Source organism: Cervus elaphus, chromosome 5, assembly GCF_910594005.1.
Source record: "Cervus elaphus chromosome 5, mCerEla1.1, whole genome shotgun sequence".
Classification (NCBI taxonomy): Eukaryota; Metazoa; Chordata; class Mammalia; order Artiodactyla; family Cervidae; genus Cervus; species Cervus elaphus.
In genome coordinates this window covers 122,130,518-122,142,565 of record NC_057819.1, presented here as the reverse complement: position 1 = coordinate 122,142,565, position 12,048 = coordinate 122,130,518, and the positions used below count along the sequence as shown (strand labels likewise).

Below are 12,048 nucleotides of genomic sequence, written 5' to 3'. Positions count from 1 at the left end.
AAAAGTGTTCCACATTAGTTTTATGTGATCGTTTCCAAAACCTTGATGAAAGAACTTTGTAAGCACAGTTCTAAGGGTGAAGGGTAGTTACTCTTAGTGAGTCATGCAAGTAGTGAATTGTATGAGACATACTAGTATTTCTAAAGCTACACTGAAGCTGCAAAAAACCTGGATTTATTCAAGGAAAAACTATCTTCCTGTCTCCTTGTAAAGACTTGCTTTTAAATCAGATCTATATAGACATTTCTTACATGCTTCATGAAAAGTTCTAGGCATGATGTTCTTCCCTATGACAGTAGCCACCCAGGTGCCAAGTGGGCAGTACCTGAAAGGACCCTTTTCTGTGTTTGTACGAAGAGTAAACAGCCTGCACTGAAAGCTCGCCAGTGGAGAAGGTTAAGTAATTGTCCTGACGTGGGATTCCAGAGGTTAAAGGGTGCATGATGAGCCATCTCAGGACAAGAGTATTAGCTCCTTTGGTCTCTTATTTTACTTTTTACTTTTTGGCCACATGGCACGACCTGTGGGATCCTAGTTCCCTAACCAGGGAATCAAACCTGGGCCCTTGGCAGTGAAAATGCAGAGTCCCAGCAGTTGGACTTCTGGGGAATTCCCCTGGTCCTTTAAAAAAAAAGAAAAAGTCAAATTGGGCAGGGAGGACATTAAAAAGAACAAAGACATCCCTAATGTGGCTTCTGGGAGAAGGGGAGCACTGGTGATCAGATAGACCAGGGTCTCAGAGTTGCTGCCTGTCCTGTGCCAAACATTGTCCCCGTGTCCCACTGCCTGGGACACAAGAGGGGAAGACAAAAATGGCCACAGGCAAAACAGGTTCTACCGAGATTTGAACTCGGATCGCTGGATTCAAAGTCCAGAGTGCTAACCATTACACCATAGAACCATATATCATCATGTCCCCTTGCAGGCCACTCTTGGCCTAAGTGCCCCTGGGATGGGACAAGAGAGTTACACAGGTTCCACTACGACTTTGACATATCTCTGGATTCAGAGTCCAGAGTGCTGATGGTGACGCCATAGAACTAGCTGTCACCCCTGGACACCAGGGTACACAGCCCAACCTTGTCCCACAGCTGGGGACCCAAAAGCCATATAGCAGGCAAAAACATGGGCTTATAGCAGAGGATGGTTTCGATCCATCGACCTCTGGGTTATGGGCCCAGCACGCTCCCGCTGCGCCACTCTGCTGTAATGTACTCCTTTCCTGAGTCTGCCTCTGACTACCCCAAGCTTCCCTGGGCGCAGGCCAGCAGACAAAACTGGACTCAGGGAAGGACCCTCCTGCCAGTGCCCATTTTCATAAAAAGGATTTTTGCTCTCCCTCCCTCAACTGCTTATCAAGAGAAATTTCTGCCCTTTTCTACTATTTAGTAAATGTCAAGCATCACAGTCTTTACCCAGAGTGTTCTTGGACGATGGTAGCAGGATTTGTATTGCAGTGATGCTGGCTGGATTTCAGAAAAGAGCAAAAGCAGCATTTCTCTCCATCATTTGAAAGATTCCTAATCTGTCCAATTGTCAGTAACTTTCCTTTTAATCCAGTTTCTTCTCTTGACCTACTTCTTCCCCCATAGCCAAGGAAGCTGTTTCTTTCATATGAAACTGCTTAAAGTGTTACAAAATCTTGCTGTTCAGCTTTCTAATTCAAAGCAAAACATTAAAAATAACTTTGCATTTCAAAGAGGTAAAAACTGTTCTCCCAAGAATATTCTGAATATAAATACTTTGTGGGGGGAATCTTTGAATTTGTGTTGAAACTTTTCATGTAAGAACTGTCCATGAAGCTTACTGTTGCAGATAGTAAGCTGTCTCCTTTCTTACACCAACAGAAGCAACAGGAAAAAGAAATACAGAGACTGAAACTACTGGAATTCTATGGCCAGACTCTCAGCACCACACCAATCAAAGGATTGGAACTACTTTTTTTAACTTCTTATTTTATGTTGGAGTATAGTGTATACCTCAAAGTGATTCTTTTATACATAGTCATGTATCTATCCTTTTCCAAATTCTTTTCTCATTTAGATTGTTACATAATATTGAGCAGAGTTCCTGAGCTATATATACAGTAGTAGGTTCTTGCTGGTTATCCCTTTTAAATATAGCAGTGTGTACATGTCAATCCCTAACTCCCTAAGAATCCCTCCCCCCCTTCTCCTCTGTTAACCATAAATTCATTCATTCATTCTACCTCTGTGAGTCTGTGTCTGTCTTGTAAATAAGTTCATTTGTATCATTTTTTAGCTTCCAAAGGGATATCACGCCCAAAGCAGCTAGGATATTGCTTGAGCCTGATAAATCTAACTACATAGGTACATCGGAGGGAAAAAGGTAGCCACTGGGAGAAGACAAGGGGAACGCCTCTGGGCCGCACATCTCATCAATGGCCGGGGCAGGGCTCAGACAAAACCAGACTGGAGGATTGGGGTCAAACAGCTTTCTGATGACATGTGCGGAGGGACTTCTCCGAATGGGTGCAGAATTTGAGAAGATTCATGTTCCACGCGAAACCTCTTCCAAAGGTCTCTACTGTGGGAAAGGCTGACCCAGGTTGCCTAGCTAGTCTGCAGATGTCTGTCAGACTCTTTTCAGCCATCCTGCTGATGTTTCACCGTTGGACTGAACTAGCTGTGGCGACAGGGAAGGAGACAACAGGGAGTTTCCCACCAAGCTTGCCTTGGCTGATCCCCACGTACAAGTTTTAGTGACCAAGCCTCCATTCCAATATTGGCTGCGGATAGAGCGGGCAGCCTAAGAGCTAGGCCACGTTGGAACAGACCCTAAGTCCGCACCTGGACTTAATCTGCTTTCCCTTCGGGACCCCCACTGTCTTCACCACACCCTACACAACACCGCTCCCGGCAAACCAGGGGGCTTTACAGTGACAGGATTCTGCTCTTGGGAAAGGATTTCCCTTTTCAGTACCTCACCGCCCAGAGGCAGTACCCTAGAAAGGCGTGACAGCGCTTGTGTATTTCCTCAGCACACCCGAGAAGTGAGAGCGCAGCAGCAAAGCGAAAGAGCTCGGGAGGAGGCCGCCTCGCTTTCGGCCTAAAGCCCTGTCGACCCGTGACCCTGGGCCCACGGCCAAGCCCGGCATCCGCTCCACTTGTCGGCGACTGAAGCAGCGGACTGCGTGCGCCCGCCCACGGAGTCAGCCGGGATCGCGCCGGGTCTCGACAGAACCAGGTTTCTCCCTCACGGCGGCGCCGGCGGTCATGTGGGCGCGGTCACGTGGTTGGGCAGTCACGTGTCCTGAGGACGTCTGCGTGCGTCGCCGCGCTCCCGCGCTCCCTCGCGGGACGTGCGCGTTTGGCAGCTTGCGGCGTGGGTAAAGGTATCCTGCGTGCCGCAAGTTAGACAGCTTGCCGTCCGGAGCTGCCCCTCCGGGGGACGCGCTGATGGACGCCCGGGCCGTGTAGACCCTGCGGGCTCCGGGTCGGGGTCCAGGTGTCCCGCTGGAGTGTCCAGCGTGTCGGGGTCCAGGTGTCCCGATGGGTGGAGTCTCCAGTTAGTGCGGTTTGGAGCTCCCTTTTTTAAGAAGAATGCGAAATTAGATACGAAGGTGAATGTTGATTAGAATAAGAAAAGTCAATTATACACAGCTGATTAATATCACAAACTTCAAACAAAGCACAAAGCTTTTCTCTAACTGCCTAACACGCCTCATTTTTTTTTTCTTCAATTTTTAAAATGCAGACCTTAATTACGCCGTCATATGAAAATGATTTGGTAATACTGTTTGTACAGGATAAACAGAAAGATAATTCACTTTTGAGCGGGGTTAATCAAATTTTGCTCTTAGTAGTAGTTTGGAAAAGATTGTTAGTCTTGCATTCCTTTGGTAATGTTACTATTCTTTTAGGGTTGCCCTCAGATTTGGCCAAACCTATCGGTGGCTCAGACGGTAAAGTGTCTGCCCGCAGTGCTGGAGACCCAGGTTCGATTCCTGGGTTGGGAAGATCCCCTGGAGAAGGAAATAGCAACCCACTCCAGTACTCTTGCCTGGAAAATTCCACGCACTGAGGAGCCTGGCAGGCTACAGTCCCTGGGGTGGCAAAGAGTCGGACACGACTGAGCGACTTCACTTTTACTTTCATCCTATGTCTAATCCGTGGTGGCCTCACAGTGGCTTGTTAGGAGCTTTGTGTCATGTATTTCATGATCTATATTTCATGTCAGATCAGGAAGAGATGGAAAATGCTTTCCATGTTTGCTTTACTCATCTAAACTAATTGGATCAGGTGTGTTTCTGCCCTCCTTGGAGAAGGAGCCTACTCTGTTCTTAATGTGATTGGTGTGTGGCCAAACATGGATTTCCAAGGTGGCTCAGTGATAAAGAATCTGCCTGCCAATCCAGGAGACAACAGGAGAGGAGGGTTTGATCCCTGGATGGGGAAGATCTCCTAGAGGAAGAAATGGCAACCCACTGCAGTACTCTTGCCTGAAAAATTCCATGGTCAGAGGAGCCTGACTAGCTGCAGTTCATGGGGTTGCAGAGTCAGACACAATATTCAAGTAAGCATGCTTATACGCTGTGTGCAGTCCGTGAGTTTTGACAGTTCTAAAGATATTCACTAAAATGAAAGTCTGATGTGATATCTGTCTTGTTGAAAACTGTAATGCAAAACAATACAGGCAATGTTTAGTCTTGGAATAGGCTAGCCAATATCATGTAACAGATTTCCTGTTAAAAAATAACTCTTTCAAAATGTTTCAAGAAGTATCTTTTTTTGTCCATTGTACCTTGATTCTTTGTAAATCGGATTACAAATTTTGAACAAACAGATTTTTCATTAAACAGAGTTGAGGGAATTATTGTTCATTCTAACAGGTTTAGTGAAGCATCACAATGATCAATGAAGTATATAATCAGTGGGTGGGGCCACCTGGTGTGTCCTGCTGACTGGAGGGTTGTGGTTTTCCTTTCTGTTACCATCATCTTCCTTCTGCTTTTTTTTTCCTTGTTTTTTTTTTTTTTTTTTTTTGCTTCCTGTTAAGAAGTGTTCTGACTCTCATAATACCTTTCATCTCTGTGTTGTCATTTTTATTACCCATATTTTCTTGGCTATCATGATTCTTCCATGATTTTTATCATTACAGTTTTTAGTTTCCATTGTGGTATACTTTTTGATATTTTGAAGTTTCTGCTAGACTTTTTCTTTTGGTTTTTCCCCCCTTTTTTCCTTCTTTCCAGTAAGATACTTTCTTCTGTTTGAATTTTGATATGATCAGTAATTCTTTAAAAGTATACTAAGTTAATCTGAACTTAAGGCAACTATAAGTGCAACTCAAATACATTTCTTATTGCCCCTACAAGTACTGAGCTTCATGACTATGTAATGAAATAATCATATACCACATCCAGTGATTTAGTGGTGAATGAGTAAGGAGTTCCACCACAGAAAAATGAATTTCTTCAGGCCCTTTTGCTGTGTCATATGAAGGTTGAAATGAGTTCTTATGATGTTTCCAGCTCTAGTCCGGAAACACGTGGTTTCCTCCAGCCCCTCCTTAACTTCTCTGTAGCTCACTATCCAACGTAAGAAATCTTCTTCGCCCACTTTTAACAATTGTGGTATTTGATTTGTTAGAGGCAGGGTTTGTGTCTCATCTTTTTATTTCCTAAATGAAGCATAGTGTCTCCTGTGGATGCAGCTCTGCATTGATGTTGAATTGACATGTTTAACTTTGATTTTTGCCATCTGAATTCTCTACAAAAGAGTTGCATCAGCTTCCACGCTCATGTTCTGACTGCCTGCTTCCTCTCAATTTCTCATCCCTAACCTAGGGCCAGCAGGATGAGGCAAGGTTTTCATCTTGGTCCTCTGTGTTTCAATCCAAAGGCTCAGAGAAGTTTTCTGCCTGGGCCAATGGACAGTAACTGACTGGAATATAATCATTCACTCATTATGTCACTTTCCAAAACTTACTCTGCATCAGGCCAGTGCTAATCAGGAGCTCCACCTCCAAGTTCAGAATCTGTTGGGATTCTGTACATAATGACTGTCCCAGACTGCAAGCTGAGAACCAGGTAGGTATGAAGCAGGTCCAAGGGAGGAGCAGTTCTCACTGTGTGGCAGGTGGCTGGGGTAGCTGATGGAGGCGCCATGGGAGCTGGGTCTTCCATTCGGGTAGCTTGGTTAGCAAGTGAGGGGAGGGGAACCGGGGGAGGGGGCTGACCATGTGTGAGGGAATTTGGGTTGCTGGTCCAGGTGAGGAGTGCTGAATCAAGGCTGCCTCCCTTTCCTGGACTGATGAAGGCAGGGCCTGTGTCCCCTTTGCTCCCTGTGGGCCAGGGCATCCAGCACTGGGCCCAGCATGAGGAATGTTTGATGAGTGAACAAGCTAGTGAATGAATGAATGAAAAAGTGAATGCATGAGTGGGCAATGAGTAGCCCATGAATCAAAGTTTGCCCAGAGGTTTAGAACTCAGGCAATGAGAGGACCAGGGATGCTTAGACAAACACTGAGAAGCTACAGCCCAGGTGGAGTGGGGCTGGAGCTGGGGCCCCTGAGTCAAGGCAATAGAAGCTCCTTTATTCAGAAACAGCCTTTAGCTATTGAATTTTCTGTCCTACTGTGTTTTGCACATTTCCATGTTTCTGTGTTTTGGGGGACACTAACGTCCTTGACTGGAGAAGGCAATGGCAACCCACTCCAGTACTCTTGCCTGGAAAATCCCATGGATGGAGGAGCCTGGTAGGCTGCAGTCCATGGGGTTGCGAAGAGTTGGACACAACTGAGCAGCTTCACTTTCACTTTTCACTTTCATGCATTGGAGAAGGAAATGGCAACCCACTCCAGTGTTCTTGCCTGAAGAATCCCAGGGACAGGGGAGCCTGGTGGGCTGCCGTCTATGGGGTCGCACAAAGCCGGACACGACTGAAGTGACTTAGCAGCAGCAGCAGCAGCAACGTCCTTGACTGGAGATGATGCTAAGGGCAACTGACCTGGCTGGCCCTGGGACACTGGTCACTACAAGGGGCATGAGCCTCATACCTTCATCTCCTGCTTCCAGGCCATCCTTTGTGTTTTTCTCAAACTTTGGTAAATATGGCTTAGAGGCATATTTACACAGAGGCACAGGGGACAGCCTGTGCAGGGCCACCTACCCCAGGGCACATTCTGAGGGCTGCCTTTCCAGAACCATTGCCTTAATCCAGGAGGTAAGTACTGTACACATAGCCAAATATGTAAGGTTTCTATGATATGTGTGAAGAATTACATAGGGACACACCCATAGACCTGCTTTCTGCCCTCAGGCGTACAGAGTGATCATACCTTCCCCAGTTTCCAAATCACCTAAGGGAGGTCTTTGGAGAAGAGATTTTGGTGGAGGAGGATTAGAAACACACTTTCAGGTCCAGTTAATACCAATAAATTTAAGGGTATTTTCAGAATTTTCTGTTTTAAATTGGTATTATAAGATTTATCTCTGAAGCTCTCATTTTGTTTTAAAGAATGCAATTCAACTAGGAATGTGCTTATTTTTCACCTATAAAATTCAATTTCCAAAAATCAGATGGGGTTTAAAACCTTTTACCAATTTTTAGGTGCTCTAATGAAAATGTAATTTTAAGTTGCAGTTACATTAGTGAGACATGTGAGACTTCTCTAGTGGTCCAGTGGTTAAGACTCTGAGCTTCCAATGCGGGGGTTGTGGGTTCAATCCCTGGTTGGTAAACTAAGATCCCACATGCCGTGCAATGTGGCAAAAAAAAGTTTAAAAAAGTGAGACATATTCTTTTTTATTAGGGAAAAGGGCAGAATCCTAATAAGCGGAAGTAGCTCATGTGAGCAGCTGAGTGAGGGTTGTTCTGGGCCTTTCCTGGTGAGCAGGTGGTAGATCAGCCCTGACTGTGGGGTACACACATCCCCATTACCACACCTGGGCAGAGTCACCCCTTCATTTCTTTAATGTGTGGGTGTCCTAGTATATTCAGCTGGCTGCCACTGATGTACATTACAGAACTGTGTCGATTTCCATTTTGAACCCTGCAGGAACCAACCAAGCACAACTGTGCTGGTAACTTGTAAATTCCTGCACCTGGAACGTCCGGGTCTGAAGATACCACGCTCCCAGCTTTGCCCTATTTGAATGACCTTTCTGTGGAAACTCAAAACACTTTCCACAAAGTGCTGGTACGAGGAAGCACAAAAGGGCTCAAGAGAGCCTGCACCACCTCCCTGGAATCCGGGAGGCACCCCTGTCCCGCTGTGCTCACCCCCTCCATTTGTTTCTTACTTGCCTGTTGAAGGCGCTTGTGTTGTTTCAGCCTTTGGTTGTTATGAATAGAGCTGTTATGGACATTCTTAAATAAGCAATTTTGCAGGCATCTGCTTTCTTCTCTCTTGGGTAAATACCTAGGGATGGAATGGCTAGAGCTACACTTATGTGGTAGGGGTCTGTGGTGTGTGTGTGTAGGACTTTATGTATTAATAAGGATTAATAATTAATACATAAAGTATTAATACATCCCCAACCAGTTTCCAGATCACCTAAGGGAGGTCTTTGGAGAAGAGTGTTTGGTGGTGAGGATTAGAAACATACTTTCTGTCCCAGTTAATATCAGTAAATTTAAGGGTATTTTCAGTATTTTCTTTTTTAAATTGGTATTATAAGATTTATCTCTGAAGCTTTTGATAATGAATGAAATTCAACTAGCAATGTATCATTCACCTATAAAACTCGTTCTTTCCAAAAATCAAATGGGAGTTTAAAACATTTTGCCAGTTTTCAAGTGATCTACTTATGTTTTCCAACCTTAATTGTATTTTAAAATTGCAATTATGAAAGTGAAACATGTGGGACTTCCCTAGTGGTCCAGTGGTTAAGACTCTGAGCTTCCAATGCAGGGGACACAGGCACTTTATCATTCTTTATCATTCATTCTCTTCCCTAGTGGCTCAGACGGTAAAGAATGTGCCTGCAATGCAGGAGACCTGGGTTCAATCCTGGGTGTGACAAAAAAAAAGTTAAAAAGGTGAGACATGTTTATTATTCTTTTTTATAATGGAAAAGGGCAGAATCCTAGTAAGTGGGAGTAACTCATGTGAGCAGCTGAGTGAGTGTTGTTCTGGGCCTTTCCTGTTGATCAGGAGGGAGGATCAGGTCAGGAATATCCCCTGGAGAAGGGAATGGCAACCCACTCTAGTATTCTTGCTTGGAGAAGAATTCCATGGACAGCCCACAGGATCATAAAGAGTCAGATACAACTGAGTGACTAACATTTTCCTCTTCACTTTATATTTCTTTATGGTTCATTCTCTAATTAATTAATCAATACTTTATGTAATAATAAGGAAAATGATCAGGGTTGATCTTCCACCTACTCACCAGGAAAGGCCCAGAACAATACTCCCTATGTTCACATGAGCTACTCCCACTTAGGATTCTGCCCTTTACCATAATAAAAAAGAGTAATAAGCATGTCTCATTTTTAAAAAACTTGTTTATAGGCCACTCCCTGTGGCATGTGGGATCTTAGTTTCTAACCAGGGATTGAATCCATGCTGCTTGCATTGGAAACTCAGAGTCTTAATGTAATAAGAAGCTGCCAGAGTATTTTGCAGTGATGATACCACCTTATATTATCACTGACAGTGTAGGAGAGTTTGCATTGCTTCACATCATTGCCTACACTTGGTAAGGTTGGTTTTATTAATTTTAGCCATTTTTCCAGTATTCTTGTGGTTTGAATTTGCATTTCCCTGATGACTAGTGATATCAAACATCTCTCCTTGAGTATATGGATCATTCACATATCTTCTCTTGTGAAGTAGCTGTTCAAGACTCTTGCCTATTTATTTTTTCATAACTTTTATCAATTTTTTTCCTTTTATGGTTTTCACTTTTGGGGTCCTGTGACCCAAAAGACACAAGGATAGTTTCCTGTTTCTTTTTCAGAAGCTGGATAGTTTCAGCTTTTACATACAGCTCTATGATCTATCCAAATTAATTTTTCTGTGTGGTGAAAGATCAGATCAGATTTCTCATTTGTGATTATGATGATTATTTAGATATCTAGTTGTTCCAGCAGTTTATTGAGTAGACTTCCTAAAGAAAAACTTTCTCTACACACAACACTTCTGACACCAGATGTGTGGATTTTCCATACCAAGCAATTTCCAGTTCTCTGTGGACGCCAGGTGCTGCTGCTGCTGCTGCTAAGTCACTTCAATCATGTCTGACTCTGTGCAACCCCACAGACGGCAGCCCACCAGGCTCCCCCATCCCTGGGATTCTCCAGGCAAGAAAACTGGAGTGGGTTGCCATTTCCTTCTCCAATGCATGAAAGTGAAAAGTGAAAGTGAAGTTGCTCAGTCGTGTCCGACCCTTAGCGACCCCATGGACTACAGCCTACCAGGCTCCTCCGTCCATGGGATTTTCCAGGCAAGAGTACTGGAGTGGGTTGCCATTGCCTTCTCCAGGATGCCAGGTGGGCCACCTACAGTTTAATTCAGTTCTCACAGGAACTACCTGGAGTTACTGCAGACCCCCATCCCACAAGACTGTCCCCACTTCAGACACCAATTGTTAAGTAGTAGGCCCACAGGGTACCCGTACTTAAACACTTCTATCCCACGTGGCTACAAACAGGCGTTCCCACGACCCTCTCAGGTTCAGTAATTTGATAAAATGGCTCACAAAACCCAGGGAAATAGTCATGTTAATGGACTTATTATTATAGGGACATTCTAAAGGATACAGCTTAACAGCCAGATGAGGAGATACAAGGGATATAGCCCAGAAGGGTCTTCAATGGAGCTTCTGCCTGTGTGGGATCAGAGTACCACTCTCCTGGCACATACATGTATTCACTGACCTGGGAGCTCTCTGAATCCCATAATTTAGAGACTTTTATGGAAGTTTCATCATATAGTCATCTTTGGTTAACAATCTTCAGTCCCTCTCCCGGAGGATAGTGGTGGGGCTAAAACTTCTGTGTCTAACACTGGCTTGGTCTTTCTGGTGACCGGCCCCCATCCATGAGCTCATCCAGAGTTGCTTCATTACAACAAAAGATGCTCCTATACCCAGGAAATTCCAAGGGATTTAAGAGCTCTGTGTCAGGAACCAGGGGCAGAGACCAAGTATATATTTATTATATCACATTGCCCTTTCCCTACAGAGTAACTTTGGCACCTCTGTTAAAATCAATTGATTTTATATGTGGAGGTCTATTTCTGGACTTTTTATTGTGTTCCACTGGTCTATCTACTCTTACACCAATGCCACACAATTTTGATTAGTATAGCTTTATGTTGATTTGAAAACTATAGCTACACTATATTAGCTTTTTGTTAAAAGCTGAATTAGAAAAGGCATGTCATATTCACTTTGTTACTATAGCTTTAATTTGTATTAGTATAGCCATAAGTCCTTCAAACTTAGTTCTTCTTTTTCAAGATCATCTTGATCCTTTGCACTTCTATATGAATATCAGAATCAGCTTGTCAGTTCCTACAAGCAAGCCAACTAGGGATTTGAGTGGGATAATATTGATTCTATAGACCAATTGGGTCTATAGACCAATAACAAACTTAGCAGATCAATATTAAAGAATACATTACTTTTGTTTAGTGATCTGTACCAATACAGTTAACTAAACCAATCAGGATGAACTTCAAGTTGGCAGGTTCTTCTCTGCATATAGGGGCTTCCCTGATAGCTCAGCTAGTAAAGAAACTGCCTGCAATGCAAGAGACCCCGGTTCGATCCCTGGGTCAGGAAGATCCCCTGAAGAAGGGATAGGCTACCCAATCTAGTATTCTTAGGTTTCCCTGGTGGCTCAGCTGGTAAAGAATTCATCTGCCATGGGGGAGACCTGAGTCCGATCTCTGGGTGGGGAAGATCCCCTGGAGAAGGGATAGGCTACCCATTCCAGTATTCTTAGGTTTCCCTGGTGGCTCAGTTGGTAAAGAATCCCTCTGCAATGCGGGAGACCTGGGTTCAATCCCTGGATTGGGAAGATCCCCATCCCATGGACTGTAGAGCCCATGGGGTCACAAAGAGTAACTGAGTGA

At 44.3% G+C, this 12,048-nt stretch overlaps 2 non-coding genes across 2 annotated transcripts; both read right to left on the bottom strand.

Moving 5' to 3' along the window:
* Positions 1-829: 829 nt before the first annotated feature.
* TRNAQ-UUG lies at positions 830-901 on the bottom strand. The gene has a single exon. It is a non-coding gene; the product is annotated as a tRNA-Gln (tRNA).
* A 233-nt stretch (positions 902-1,134) lies between these two features.
* On the bottom strand, positions 1,135-1,206 carry TRNAM-CAU. Its single transcript has one exon. It is a non-coding gene; the product is annotated as a tRNA-Met (tRNA).
* Between the last annotated feature and the right edge of the window lie 10,842 nt (positions 1,207-12,048).